The sequence below is a fragment of the Lepisosteus platostomus genome, chromosome 5, assembly GCF_059453375.1.
Source record: "Lepisosteus platostomus isolate fLepPlt1 chromosome 5, fLepPlt1.hap1, whole genome shotgun sequence".
NCBI classification, from domain to species: Eukaryota; Metazoa; Chordata; class Actinopteri; order Semionotiformes; family Lepisosteidae; genus Lepisosteus; species Lepisosteus platostomus.
The window spans coordinates 36306840-36322412 of record NC_142615.1 but is presented as its reverse complement, the minus strand read 5'-3'; the positions used below and the strand labels follow the sequence as shown (position 1 = coordinate 36322412).

Genomic DNA, 15573 nt, shown 5'->3' with positions numbered 1-15573 from the left:
CCCGACTTAGTGGCGTTATGACCGTGGAACCGACTGCACCTGCTTTTTCTGAGATGCTTCCCCTCTCATGGCGAGATTTCGACTTCTTTAACACCTCTGGATAAAGATCTTCTGTGGAGCAGGTTTCAGACCTCTGTGTACAGCACCCTTGATGTCATTTTATTTTTACAGCAGCCGCATCCGGAAAGTTGTGTCTTTTACTTTTAATTTGAACAACAAAAATACATACAATACAAACGAGCACATAAAACGTATCAAGAAAATCGTCAAGGGTTCATGCTATAATATTGTACTGTTTTCAGGTTCCCTCAGGAAAAGGTCAAGTGGCGACGTGATAGTTAACCAAGCGACAGCTTTATTCTTTTATCGAAACCACACAAAACCAAACACAGGACATACACACACATGAGGAGACTGATGGAGCACGTTCACATCGTTAGGGTGGTAATTACTTAACAACAGGCTATACACTTATAAGGCTACATGGTACCATGAGTGCCTAGGTGCACTTCCTCCTCACCACCGGGCCAGGGGGGTTACACTGTCCCCACCTGAAGCGTCTGGTGTCCCGCCGACATCGAACACCCCCCTCAGGCTATACTCATACTCTGCTAAAGGCTGTGGAACTCTGCGTGAGCGGCTGTTACGAAGCGGTGGTGGCCGGCGGCCCGCGGTCACCCCATTGTCGGCCGGCTCTGGCCCTGGCTGCTCCTCCGGAGCCTCCCCGCGGGGCTCCTCCTCCCGGTCCCGGTAGGGGGCTAGGCGGTCTCGGTGCAGAACCATCACTCTCCCCCGGTAGCAGACCTTGCCTACCACCCCGAGGACCTCAGCGGCCCCCTCCCACAAAGGCGCCAGCTTAGGGCTGAGGCCTTTGCGGCGGCGCGGGCTGTACACCCAAACCAAGTCCCAGGGCTGGAAGGCAGGCCCCCTGCAGCGCAGGTCGTAGTTCTGCCGGACTCCCGCCTGAGTCAGATGGGTCCGGGTAAAGCTGTGCACCCGCCGCATCCTCTGCTGCAGGTCCTACTCGTAGTCCAGTCCAGCTGGTGGTGCCGACTCGTCTCCGGGCGGCGGGCCGAAGACCAGGTCCACCAGGGTTCGCATTTCCCGGCCCAGCATGAGTGAGGCCAGGGTACACCCGGTAGATTCCTGGATAAGCCTAGAGCTCGAGGGGGAGGTGGCGGTCCCACTCCCGTTGATGCCAGGACACCAGGGAGGCCAGCTGGGTGGCGAGCATCCGATTAAACCGCTCCACAGACCCGTCGCTCTGGGGATGCAGCGGGGTGGTCTGAGTCTTAGAGATCCCCAGGCACTGGCACACTCTGGCGAAGACCTGGGACTTGAAGATACGCCCCTGGTCACTGTGTAACTCCTCCGGCACCCCCAGCCTGGCAAACATCCCCTCCAGTAGTGCATCGGCCACCGTGGGGGCAATCTGGTCCGGGAGGGCATAGGCCTCCGGCCACTTCGTGAAATAGTCCATTGCTACCAGGACATAGCGGTTTCTGGCCTCGGCCCAAAACGTCCACCCACACCCGCCCCATAGGAGCCCCTACCTGGTGTTGTTGGAGAGGGGACCTTTCTGCGCCATGCACACCGCTCCACGTCCCGGTGGCAAAGACCCCAATAAAAATGGCCTCGGAGACGCTACTCGTCTACTGTTTTTTTACAGCCGAAATGCCCCACGCCCGGCTGGCCGTGCACCTCTCTGAGCACAGCCGCGCGGAGCGACTGTGGCACCACCAGCTGTCACCGTATCTCGCCATTGGAGGGTACCCGCCACCCCTGGCGCAGCACCCCGTCCTTTACCTCCAAGGCCTCCCACAGGGCGCAGAGGGACTCGACGGACTTTGGGTGTGGGGCAAGCTCCTCTTGCATAGGCCGCACTCCTGCTGCCTTCCAGCGGAGCACCGGCCCCACGTCAGGATCAGCTGCCTGACGCTGCACCAGGTCTGGCAGGCCCACCCCCAGCGGCCCCTCCAGGGCCATGGCCGCGGTGCTCGCCTCTGCCACGGTGCGGACAGCCTCCTCACGCTGCTCCTGCCGGGCGCAGTGGTGGCGTTCCGCGGCCTCGCAGGGGTGCCGCGAGAGAGCGTCGGCATTGAGATGGTGAGACCCCGCACGGTGCACAACAGTGAAGTCATATTCCTGCAGGACCTCTATCCATCGCACCATCTGCCCCTCCGGCTCCTTAAAGTGGAGCAGCCAGGTGAGGGATGCATGGTCGGTCCTCAGCTGGAACCGGGTCCCGAACAGGTACGGCCTGAAGTGGCGGACCGCTGCCATCACCACCAGCAGCTCGTGACGGGTCACGCAGTAGTTCCGTTCAGCCCTAGTCAAAGCCCGACTATAGTAGGCAACTACAAGCTCTCCATCTGGCCTCTCCTGCGCCAACACCGCACCCACCTCCGAGTTACTCGCGTCAGTATCTAGGACATACGGTAACCGCGAGTCGGGGTAGGCCAGCATGTAATCTTCACGTAACCAGCCGAACGCTATCTCACAGCCTGAGTCCCAGTCGAAACGGCAGCCCTTGCGATGCTGGCAAAGTCCCGGACGAACTTCCAGTAATACGAAGCCAACCCCAGAAAGCTGCGCAGCTCTGCAACGGTGCGGGGAGTCAGCCAACCCCTCACTGCAGCGACCTTACCTGGGTCTGTAGCCACCCATCGCGGTCCAACAACATGTCCCAGGAAGGTCACCTCCCGCCGCAGGAGCTCGCACTTGCAGGGGTTGAGCCTCAGGCCAGCACGGTTCTGGAACTGGAGGTTCGTCAAGGCCTGGTTGAAACACCGGGCATGAACCAGCAAATCGTCCAGATACAGCACACACTGGTTCCACGGGACCGATGCCAGCACCCTCTCCATCAGCCTCTCGAAAGTCGCCGGGGCATTGCACAGGCCAAAAGGCATGACAGTAAACTGCCAGAGGCCCTGGGGAAAAGGAGCCAGAGGGAGCTGAACCAGGTCGACCCAGTGATGTAGTCCAAGGCATCGTCTATCCTCGGCAAGGGGTGGGAGTCTTTCCGGGTGACCTCATTCTGCTTGCAGTACTTTACGCAGAACTTCCATGAGCTGTCTTTTTTTCGGACCAGTACAGCTGGCGCAGACCACAGGCTCACGGAGGGCTCAGTCACTTTTGCTGCAAAGAGGTCATCGTTTTGGGTGAGTAGCGCCTGGAGCCACTGCCGCTGGTCCCAATCGAGGCCCTCGCATCTTCGCTGGTAGAGGTCCTCAACGGTGCGCCTAGCTTCCACGCAACGCTTGGCCCCCGCCACTGCCGCCTTGTCTGGCCCCCCGGGTGACTCAGGGGCAGGATCTGGCACGCTCTCTCTCCAGCTCGCAGGCCCAATCCGCCCCAGTGACTGCCGCCGCCGCCGCCACCACTGCCTCTTTTTCTCCTGGCTCCAGCAAGCCCGCGTCCCTCGGCCTTTGCCGGGCCTGCCCTCCACCAGGTGAAGTCACTCTCCCTGCCACACCAACTCCTGTCGGTCCAAGTCCAACCTGGCCCCCACTCGCTGCAGTAGGTCCAGCCCCAGGATGCAGTCCTCCTGGATGGGTGGGAGGTGGCGCACCGTCACTGAACCTAGACGGAAGGCAAGCACCTGTTTCCCCCTGACTGCAGCAAACTGTCCCGTCACGGTCCTTAGCCGCAGGCCGGAGGCCTCCCATCCTGGGGGGGTGGTGCCCTCGGTGTTGGGGAGGACGCCAGGCTGGAGTAGGGTTACCGATGAACAGGTGTCGAGCAGGGCCAGGCAGGGTTGGTCCTCGATTTGGCAGTGGAGGTACAGGCCCTGGCTACAGCCAACTCGCCCCACGGTGGCGTGAGGGGCGCCGGTCTTAACAGCGCTCTCCGGAGTGGGGGTTGAGGTGTTCAAGAGCGGGCAGCCATTCCCGCGCTGAGCCGCCTTGTTCTAGTTTCCCGACGCTGATCGAGGAGTGCGAGGTTCGGGTGCCCAGCAGTACCGGGCTCGGTGTCCCCTCTTCCCGCAGCGGTCGCAAAACAGCATGCGGGGCTGTTCCGTGGCGGTTGCTGCACGGGCTGGCTTCTCTTCCCCCTTGCTGGACTCCTCCGTCGCTGCCTCGGTCTGCTGGCAGGGCGCCCTGCGTCTGCTGGTGCTTCCAGCCACCCCGAACACGGCCTCAGCCCGTGTAGCAAGGGCCAAGGCCTGCTCCAGCAATGCCGGCGCGGCCAGCTGCACATGGCGCCGCAGCTCCTCGTGTGAGAGGGCCTTGAGAAAGGCCTGGAGAGCCATCTCCCGCTGCGCCTCCCGGGGAAAAGTTGGGTATCCTCGGCGGGCGAGGAACAAGACATCCGCGGCGACCGGGCCCAGTCGCTCTCCTGGTCAGCGGCGCCGCAGGGCCAGCCTCTCCCGCATCAGGTCCGGCTCCTCCTCCACACCGAAGCGCAGCTGGAGAGCTGCTGCCAGCGCCGTGTATTTGCCTCAGTCCTCCTCCGGGACATCCAGGAGCACCTGGCAGGCCGCTCCTTCCAGCGCCGCCGCCAGGTGGCCGGCCATCTCCGCCCGGCACCAGCTGTTCGTCCGGGCCGCAAGCTGGAACTGCGCCTCGTAGGTTTCCCAAGGCGCTGCTCCGTCGTAGCGACCGGGTTGCACCCGCGCTGATGGGTGTGGGAATCGCTGGTCAGCTTCGGCAGGGAGGGTATCTTCTCTTTGGGGCATCCACTGGGCGGGAGTAGCAGGCAGTCGCCCCAATTCTACCGGCAGGACCACTACTGGATAGCCCTGGTAAGGGCTGTGGCCACCTGTTGCACCCAGGAGTTGCTCAGGCTCCCTATGTGCGCTGCCGATGGGTTCTGTCTCTTTTAGAGTCAGACAGCACTTGACAGAATCGGCTAATGTCTGCCAAGATTTGTCCATCCTGCCTGCTTCTGACACCAATGTAGCGTTTACAGGTTTTTCTCAGAACAAAGTACCAGTGGAGACACGATTAACAAACCAGCAATAGCTTTATTCTTTAACAACCACAAAACCAAACACAGCATATACATGCACATGAGGAGACTGACAGAACACGTACACATCTTTAGGGTGGTAATTACCTAACAACACACTATACTTTTACAGGACTACACAGGCCACTAGAACTACTAGGACATTATTTACACAGGTAGGGTCAGCCACTGGTCATCGTGCTGACCCTCAGACTCTCCCCGTCTACAACTCCCAGCATGCCCAGCGGTACTATGCACGCCTAGGGGCGCTTCCTCCTCACCACCAGGCGAGGGCGTTACAATATATATATATTTTTTCTCTGGTTCTCAGCAGTATCATTGGGCTGAACTCCAGTTAAATGCTTGGCTTAGAAAGATCAAAAGTGAGCGAGGGAAGATGGGTGGAGATTAATGGAAGTTATAAAAGCAATGGGTTGGCTCTGCTTAAGCTTCATTCAGACCTTATTAGGGCAAACTCTATGGGTCAATTGCATCGAACTGAAAGTAGCATACTAACAGGAGTTCAACCCGTGCTTAGAACGCAGATGCCGTCTAAACTTGTGCTCCACCTTAAGTCCAATTGCAACAAACTTTGCTGCTGTGCTTAGTACGCAGTGCCGAGCTAAACCTGTTCTCAATTGCAATGAAAACAAAGTAACAACTGCAGCACTCCAGAGTAACTAAAGTAGCGGACTAATTTAAATTATGTCTTCATATGGCTTAGTACCGTACTCGGTGTAACGCAGGATTGCATTAGAAGGCTCCCAAATATAGTGGAAATAATCTGTTGCTTGGAAATGTATTGGAATATTAATTAAAATTGCTTTACACTCATACCATATTTATTAATAATGAAGTTTATTAATGTGTGTATTTACAGAAGTGTCATTTGCTATTTATGTTTAATGTCAATCATTACTAGTAGCTGTGAGTTTTAAGATATGCTAGGGAGTGAAGAGAACAGAACAGAGCAAATGGTTATATAAATGGAGTGGGAGCCTTTAATATGTTCTATAAAATTTGGGAGTCAACTGAATAGATTTGCTTAGTATTTTATTGTGATGGGTCTCTGTATTTGTGGTTATCAGTGGAAAGCAGGGATAATAAGGAAATGGGTGGCACCCAAGCATATGTTAAAGAAAAAAACTTGGCTTCTTAAAAGTGATTATGATAGCCACAGGACAGAAGAGACAGTGCACTGTGGTCCAATAATGACTGTGTTGAAACAGCCAGAGTGTGCTGCATGCCATGGAGATGGAAAAGGTAGCTCATCCCAGTCAATCGCAAGGTTGTGTAGGACTGCACATGACATGATGATGATGGTGCTGGCTCTTGATGGACTGGTATACAAACCAAATGACAGCCAAGCAAAGCGTTAGTTGTTTTACAATTCCGAAAGATTGTTCAAAGTGGCTTCTTGCATTTTTATGACTCCTGTTATAGTGCTTCTCTTGTAATGTTGTAGGATTGTGCACAGGTGTCAGAAGATATAGTCATAAAGAATAACCACAGGCAAAACAACATGCCAGCTTGCTCTTCCCTACTTTGAAAGGAAGATATTGGAACTGATTAAAGAACTTAACTTGAAATGTAAGCTCCTACTGACACAGGAGAGAGAGTTCTGAAAAGTAAGCACAAGGCACACTGTGGATAAATAAATGTATTAATTTAAAAAAAGAAATACTGAGAAGGTCAGAGGAACAATAATTGTTGTATTTATTTGCTCAGGTAGTTTTATAAGTTTAACTTTCAGTAAAGTTCTGTTAAAAATAAAACTGGTCATTAGTTGGCGTCTTTTGTAATGATTTAGCAATAGTGACATGTCGGCTTGTTCGACTGGAGTGTTAAACAAAATTAATACAGTAGCGTCCTGTCTCAAGTGTACAGCTGCAGTTCTCGTTTGTTTCGTGACTAATTGCAATTGCATTAGTCTGTGTAAAAAAAGACTTCTGCAGCTCCAGTGGTGCGATCGAACTCATGCTGAGATTGAGTTCAAGCCTCACCTGGAGCAGTGTGGCCTATATTTTCAACTATTTAAACTAACTGACCAGTTTAGGTCCTGTTAAGTATTTGCTGGAGATCAGGTCTAAATTAACATGAAAGGAACAAGTAAAGGTTTGTTCCTTGTCAGACCTGAAGAAGGCTCCAAAGCTCAAACGTTGTTTGCTTCTCTTTTCAGCATGGAATAAAATTTTACTTGTTCCTATGCAGTCCACACATGCTGACACAGCTCCCTACTTAAATTACCATCAGCAATGGACCTCCAGCAGACCTATACACAAATATATGAGAGAGGTCTATTGAAACGAGAGGAGCACGATGGAGTACCAAAGACTTGAAAAAGCACTCACTTTTCTGTGTTTTTGTTGTTACCCAGATTTGTTTTTAATGTTCTTTTTCTCTTTGTTTTGAAGTTGTTCTGTTTTTTTTTTTCTTTTTTGTAGGTGTTAGACTACTACAGGGATTTACCTAGGTTCTATTAAGACTTCTTTTATCAAAACATATTTTATTAATAAAAGCGTGATTTCTTAATAATCAACTTTAATGTTATCTTTATTAGTAGCTGTATTACAGGTAATGCATGCACAGCCTTTATTATGCTATAGTGAATTTTCAGGTATCCCATGGAGGGAAGAGAACTGAAATTAAGGAAATACTTATTTAAAGGGGTCTTAAAGTCTTAAAAGTGTTCTGTCACATCTGGGTGTTAATTGAATAGATTTGTTGTATTATTTCATATGATTTGACTCTACACTTGTGTTTCTCAGGAGACAGCAGTAATATTGGGGATTTGCGGGTACAGATAATAAATTATACTATACAAGTGTAGAGGTTTGATGGGTTTACTGAGACAATTATTAATTGTAGTAGTAATCACGAGGTTGTTCGTTGTGGTTTTTAGAAAATCAATCGTCAGAACAACTAACAACGCACACACACGGGTTCAATACACGAGATACATTTATTCATATAAATTGTGCACCAAACATATACTAGTCTGCCTGGATACGAGCAGCAGACCTTACTGTGAGGGTTATCAATATACAAAGTATGTAATCTCGAAGAGATGCAAACACAAAGAGATACACAACAGAGAATATATGTCAATATATATCGTTCGGTTACCAAATCGCTAATCAGTTTATTACCCACTGTTACTCTAAACTCGGAAGTAAATACATTACTCACGAATTAAATTGATAACAACTTGTGTTGAGGTACAATTGAATTCTCGAGACGCAATGTAGAACATGGGGTTTACTTATCCACTGTGTATTGATTTGGAATTTCCCGGCACGAACACCAAACCAGCTGACAGGCTCTGTTGCAGCCTCGGTCCCAGCGGTTGTCCAATGGGCGTTGTCCCGGCGTCCTCTGGCTACTGGCCAACCAGTCGAGGTGCAGCTCGGAGTAGGACGGGCGGAGGAATCTGACTGCGGCGCGCAGGGCAGTCGTTGCTCCGAGGGGATCTACCAGCAGTCCGGCTGGCTAGTAGAAAGTCTCTATGCACTATGCACTCTATGCAGTGTGACGGCTAGTCCTCACAAGTCACTCTTTTGCCCAGGAAGAAGCTGGTTCGTTCCCGGTCCAGCGCTGCTTCTGAATAAGCTATTCAGGTTGTCGACGAGGGTCCAACTGTGGGCTGCCGTTGATCAAGCGGAGCGTTCACGTTGGTAGAATTCTGAGTACGTACGGGATCCTCGGCCCCGCGCTTAGAACAAAGTCCAAGTCCCTTTGCAGACAACAGCCTTTGTCACGTGATTGTCTCTGAGGATGCGCGAAAATGGCCAAGGAGAGCCCTGATCTGAGCTTGCGCTCCCTTTTTGACCAAGACACAGATGTGTTCTGATTGGTTGAGAGTTTGGCGGGCATTGGAGACCCACATGGTGTTACCACACCCTGCCAGTCTCTAATTGGTTGATCAAGGTGAGATACGAGTCACATACTCCTGACACTTAGGAATGCAGTCCAGATGTCCATTTGGCACTCCCTAGACAGATAGGCGCCAATGGATGACCATTGATCATGATAGCCAGGCTTATCTAAGTGCATCCCCGTTTGGGAGCTGTCCCTTATCAAAAGAAAACATCTTAAATCAGCCTGCATGAATACTTTCTCTGTGGCTGAACCACAGAGATGGAGAGTGAGATGGGGCCTCATTAAGGAAAGCACAGCAATGCTTAATTCTGTCTTATTACCAAGCATTGCTGCTACAACTGCTTAAATTCAAACTAAACAGGACTATGGGAATGAGATTTGATTTCGAACTGGGTTTTAAATAAATAGGACCGCTGCACTACATTGTGCTTTATGTAAGACAAAAGGTGGGCTTCCTGTGTTTTCGATAACTCAGTTGTAAGAGCGGAGGAATATAGTGGAAACAGCTGGGAACTCTTTGTTCTCTGGTTTGAATTTGGCTGGAAGAAAGGTGTTTTTTATGTTCTTTAATCAAAAAGTGAAAATTTGTCGTTCACTTAGTTGTCTTATTTTCTAGGCTTGTAGACTCCTCACTCTTCCTAAAAGAAAGTGCTGCAGATAAAGATACAGTAGTTGTCGGAAGTTTCGTTCAGTGGTAGAGCACATACAGGCTGTATGTGGTTGTTTTCAATCGCCGGCGTCTCCACTCTGGATTTCTTCCTAAGCGCGATATCTTTCCTTACTTGTGTGTGAATTTCAGCGCGACACATAAACCCTTTGTCTGTTTTATAAAGATTATATTTTAAATCAGTTAAAACAAAAAAGTACCAATTACATACACGTAGAAAACACATGTATCTAATTTGAACATTTGGGCAATGTATTACTAGTAGTGGAGCTGAGCTCACAGAAGAGCAGTTGATATTGTTAAACCACGTATTATTTTTAAATGACGCTACTAAGCACTGGCACGGTGTTTGTGCAGTCCTACCCAAGCTTTCTATCGACTGGATGAGTCTCCTGTTCCATCTCCAATTCTTTCCGCACATTTCGCCTGTTTCACCACCATTATCATTAGACTATAGCCACTAATATGAGAATACTGTTCTGAAAGACTGTCTTAAATAATAATGTTGAAAAGGGTAATGATAAGAGTTTTTTTTCATTAAGGTAACCATACATTTGCCTGTATAGTACAACTTATTATCTGTATCCGCAAATCCCCAATATTAATGCTGTCTCCTGAGAAACACAAGTGTAGAGTCAAATAATATTACAACAAATCTATTCAATTAACACCCCTATGTGACAGAACACATTTAAGACTTACACCCCTTTTAAATATGTATTTCCTTCATTTCAGTTCTCTCCCCGGGATATCTGAAAATTCATTATAGTATAATAAAGTCTGTGCATGCATTACCTGTAATACAGCTACTAATAAAGATAACATTAAAGTTGATTATTAAGATATTACACTTTTATTAATAAAATAAGTATTGATAAAATTCCTTGTGAATAATTGTAGTGTCTGGAAAGCAATTGTTCATTACTTAATGACGATATTATTTCCACTACATTCAGGACAGTTCCAATGTAATCTATTGTTCCACTTCGTCTGCTTAGTCTCCTACTTTAGTAACATCTAATGGGGAGCAGCTGTTATTTTAGGTTTGTTGCAATTGAGAACAGGTTTGCTACAGAGCTGCTGACAAATTTCAGCAGCCAGTTTCTTGCAACTGACCCGTTGTAGCTACCAATCAGAAAAAAAACCAACTGACAGCCAAGCAAAGCGTTAGTTGTTTTACAATTCCGAAAGATTGTTCAAAGTGGCTTCTTGCATTTTTATGACTCCTGTTATAGTGCTTCTCTTGTAATGTTGTAGGATTGTGCACAGGTGTCAGAAGATATAGTCATAAAGAATAACCACAGGCAAAACAACTTGCCAGCTTGCTCTTCCCTACTTTGAAAGGAAGATATTGGAACTGATTAAAGAACTTAACTTGAAATGTAAGCTCCTACTGACACAGGAGAGAGAGTTCTGAAAAGTAAGCACAAGGCACACTGTGGATAAATAAATGTATTAATTTAAAAAAAGAAATACTGAGAAGGTCAGAGGAACAATAATTGTTGTATTTATTTGCTCAGGTAGTTTTATAAGTTTAACTTTCAGTAAAGTTCTGTTAAAAATAAAACTGGTCATTAGTTGGCGTCTTTTGTAATGATTTAGCAATAGTGACATGTCGGCTTGTTCGACTGGAGTGTTAAACAAAATTAATACAGTAGCGTCCTGTCTCAAGTGTACAGCTGCAGTTCTCGTTTGTTTCGTGACTAATTGCAATTGCATTAGTCTGTGTAAAAAAAGACTTCTGCAGCTCCAGTGGTGCGATCGAACTCATGCTGAGATTGAGTTCAAGCCTCACCTGGAGCAGTGTGGCCTATATTTTCAACTATTTAAACTAACTGACCAGTTTAGGTCCTGTTAAGTATTTGCTGGAGATCAGGTCTAAATTAACATGAAAGGAACAAGTAAAGGTTTGTTCCTTGTCAGACCTGAAGAAGGCTCCAAAGCTCAAACGTTGTTTGCTTCTCTTTTCAGCATGGAATAAAATTTTACTTGTTCCTATGCAGTCCACACATGCTGACACAGCTCCCTACTTAAATTACCATCAGCAATGGACCTCCAGCAGACCTATACACAAATATATGAGAGAGGTCTATTGAAACGAGAGGAGCACGATGGAGTACCAAAGACTTGAAAAAGCACTAACTTTTCTGTGTTTTTGTTGTTACCCAGATTTGTTTTTAATGTTCTTTTTCTCTTTGTTTTGAAGTTGTTCTGTTTTTTTTTTTTCTTTTTTGTAGGTGTTAGACTACTACAGGGATTTACCTAGGTTCTATTAAGACTTCTTTTATCAAAACATATTTTATTAATAAAAGCGTGATTTCTTAATAATCAACTTTAATGTTATCTTTATTAGTAGCTGTATTACAGGTAATGCATGCACAGCCTTTATTATGCTATAGTGAATTTTCAGGTATCCCATGGAGGGAAGAGAACTGAAATTAAGGAAATACTTATTTAAAGGGGTCTTAAAGTCTTAAAAGTGTTCTGTCACATCTGGGTGTTAATTGAATAGATTTGTTGTATTATTTCATATGATTTGACTCTACACTTGTGTTTCTCAGGAGACAGCAGTAATATTGGGGATTTGCGGGTACAGATAATAAATTATACTATACAAGTGTAGAGGTTTGATGGGTTTACTGAGACAATTATTAATTGTAGCAGTAATCACGAGGTTGTTCGTTGTGGTTTTTAGAAAATCAATCGTCAGAACAACTAACAACGCACACACACGGGTTCAATACACGAGATACATTTATTCATATAAATTGTGCACCAAACATATACTAGTCTGCCTGGATACGAGCAGCAGACCTTACTGTGAGGGTTATCAATATACAAAGTATATAATCTCGAAGAGATGCAAACACAAAGAGATACACAACAGAGAATATATGTCAATATATATCGTTCGGTTACCAAATCGCTAATCAGTTTATTACCCACTGTTACTCTAAACTCGGAAGTAAATACATTACTCACGAATTAAATTGATAACAACTTGTGTTGAGGTACAATTGAATTCTCGAGACGCAATGTAGAACATGGGGTTTACTTATCCACTGTGTATTGATTTGGAATTTCCCGGCACGAACACCAAACCAGCTGACAGGCTCTGTTGCAGCCTCGGTCCCAGCAGTTGTCCAATGGGCGTTGTCCCGGCGTCCTCTGGCTACTGGCCAACCAGTCGAGGTGCAGCTCGGAGTAGGACGGGCGGAGGAATCTGACTGCGGCGCGCAGGGCAGTCGTTGCTCCGAGGGGATCTACCAGCAGTCCGGCTGGCTAGTAGAAAGTCTCTATGCACTATGCACTCTATGCAGTGTGACGGCTAGTCCTCACAAGTCACTCTTTTGCCCAGGAAGAAGCTGGTTCGTTCCCGGTCCAGCGCTGCTTCTGAATAAGCTATTCAGGTTGTCGACGAGGGTCCAACTGTGGGCTGCCGTTGATCAAGCGGAGCGTTCACGTTGGTAGAATTCTGAGTACGTACAGGATCCTCGGCCCCGCGCTTAGAACAAAGTCCAAGTCCCTTTGCAGACAACAGCCTTTGTCACGTGATTGTCTCTGAGGATGCGCGAAAATGGCCAAGGAGAGCCCTGATCTGAGCTTGCGCTCCCTTTTTGACCAAGACACAGATGTGTTCTGATTGGTTGAGAGTTTGGCGGGCATTGGAGACCCACATGGTGTTACCACACCCTGCCAGTCTCTAATTGGTTGATCAAGGTGAGATACGAGTCACATACTCCTGACACTTAGGAATGCAGTCCAGATGTCCATTTGGCACTCCCTAGACAGATAGGCGCCAATGGATGACCATTGATCATGATAGCCAGGCTTATCTAAGTGCATCCCCGTTTGGGAGCTGTCCCTTATCAAAAGAAAACATCTTAAATCAGCCTGCATGAATACTTTCTCTGTGGCTGAACCACAGAGATGGAGAGTGAGATGGGGCCTCATTAAGGAAAGCACAGCAATGCTTAATTCTGTCTTATTACCAAGCATTGCTGCTACAACTGCTTAAATTCAAACTAAACAGGACTATGGGAATGAGATTTGATTTCGAACTGGGTTTTAAATAAATAGGACCGCTGCACTACATTGTGCTTTATGTAAGACAAAAGGTGGGCTTCCTGTGTTTTCGATAACTCAGTTGTAAGAGCGGAGGAATATAGTGGAAACAGCTGGGAACTCTTTGTTCTCTGGTTTGAATTTGGCTGGAAGAAAGGTGTTTTTTATGTTCTTTAATCAAAAAGTGAAAATTTGTCGTTCACTTAGTTGTCTTATTTTCTAGGCTTGTAGACTCCTCACTCTTCCTAAAAGAAAGTGCTGCAGATAAAGATACAGTAGTTGTCGGAAGTTTCGTTCAGTGGTAGAGCACATACAGGCTGTATGTGGTTGTTTTCAATCGCCGGCGTCTCCACTCTGGATTTCTTCCTAAGCGCGATATCTTTCCTTACTTGTGTGTGAATTTCAGCGCGACACATAAACCCTTTGTCTGTTTTATAAAGATTATATTTTAAATCAGTTAAAACAAAAAAGTACCAATTACATACACGTAGAAAACACATGTATCTAATTTGAACATTTGGGCAATGTATTACTAGTAGTGGAGCTGAGCTCACAGAAGAGCAGTTGATATTGTTAAACCACGTATTATTTTTAAATGACGCTACTAAGCACTGGCACGGTGTTTGTGCAGTCCTACCCAAGCTTTCTATCGACTGGATGAGTCTCCTGTTCCATCTCCAATTCTTTCCGCACATTTCGCCTGTTTCACCACCATTATCATTAGACTATAGCCACTAATATGAGAATACTGTTCTGAAAGACTGTCTTAAATAATAATGTTGAAAAGGGTAATGATAAGAGTTTTTTTTCATTAAGGTAACCATACATTTGCCTGTATAGTACAACTTATTATCTGTATCCGCAAATCCCCAATATTAATGCTGTCTCCTGAGAAACACAAGTGTAGAGTCAAATAATATTACAACAAATCTATTCAATTAACACCCCTATGTGACAGAACACATTTAAGACTTACACCCCTTTTAAATATGTATTTCCTTCATTTCAGTTCTCTCCCCGGGATATCTGAAAATTCATTATAGTATAATAAAGTCTGTGCATGCATTACCTGTAATACAGCTACTAATAAAGATAACATTAAAGTTGATTATTAAGATATTACACTTTTATTAATAAAATAAGTATTGATAAAATTCCTTGTGAATAATTGTAGTGTCTGGAAAGCAATTGTTCATTACTTAATGACGATATTATTTCCACTACATTCAGGACAGTTCCAATGTAATCTATTGTTCCACTTCGTCTGCTTAGTCTCCTACTTTAGTAACATCTAATGGGGAGCAGCTGTTATTTTAGGTTTGTTGCAATTGAGAACAGGTTTGCTACAGAGCTGCTGACAAATTTCAGCAGCCAGTTTGTTGCAACTGACCCGTTGTAGCTACCAATCAGAAAAAAAACCAAACGCAACAACTTCAAAAGAAAAAGAACATTAAAAACAAATCTGGGGAACAACATAAACACAGAATCTAATGCGAGAGCTTTATCAAGTCTTCAGTGCTCCTCTTGTCTCAGTAGACCTCTCTCATATATTTGTGTACAGGTCAACTGGAGGTACACAGCTGATAGAAATTTAAGTAGGGAGCTGCATCACAGCATGCGTGGGTTTTCCATGCTGAAAATAGAAGTAAACACAACGTTTCAGCTGTGGAGCCTTCTTTGATTGTGACTCGAAATAAATCTTTACTTGTTCGTTTGATGTTAATTTATCTCCATCAAATACCTAACAGTATCTAAACTCGACAGTTGCTCTCAGTAGCTAAAGACACTGCTCCAGGTGAGGCTTGAACTCACAACCTCGGCATGCCTCCACTGTGCACTGCTGTATAAGTACCGCGCGCTGACTGATTGCGCCACTGGAGCTGTGCAAGTCATGCTCCTCATACAGACTGACGCTGCAGAAACACAGGGTGAAAACGGTTTCGGTTGTGGATCCATCTATACATGGGGAACACTAAAATAGCAAGGAAAATACAAGAAAAGAAACTGAAAGA

The 15573-nt window shown here is 46.6% G+C and overlaps 1 non-coding gene and 1 pseudogene across 1 annotated transcript; one reads left to right on the top strand and one right to left on the bottom strand.

Moving 5' to 3' along the window:
• Positions 1-1629: 1629 nt before the first annotated feature.
• On the top strand, positions 1630-2442 carry LOC148665990 (uncharacterized; annotated as a pseudogene).
• Positions 2443-15348: 12906 nt separating this feature from the next.
• Positions 15349-15442, bottom strand: trnai-uau (transfer RNA isoleucine (anticodon UAU)). Its single transcript has 2 exons — positions 15405-15442; positions 15349-15384 (listed from the first exon to the last, which is right to left on the bottom strand). It is a non-coding gene; the product is annotated as a tRNA-Ile (tRNA).
• Positions 15443-15573: the final 131 nt, after the last annotated feature.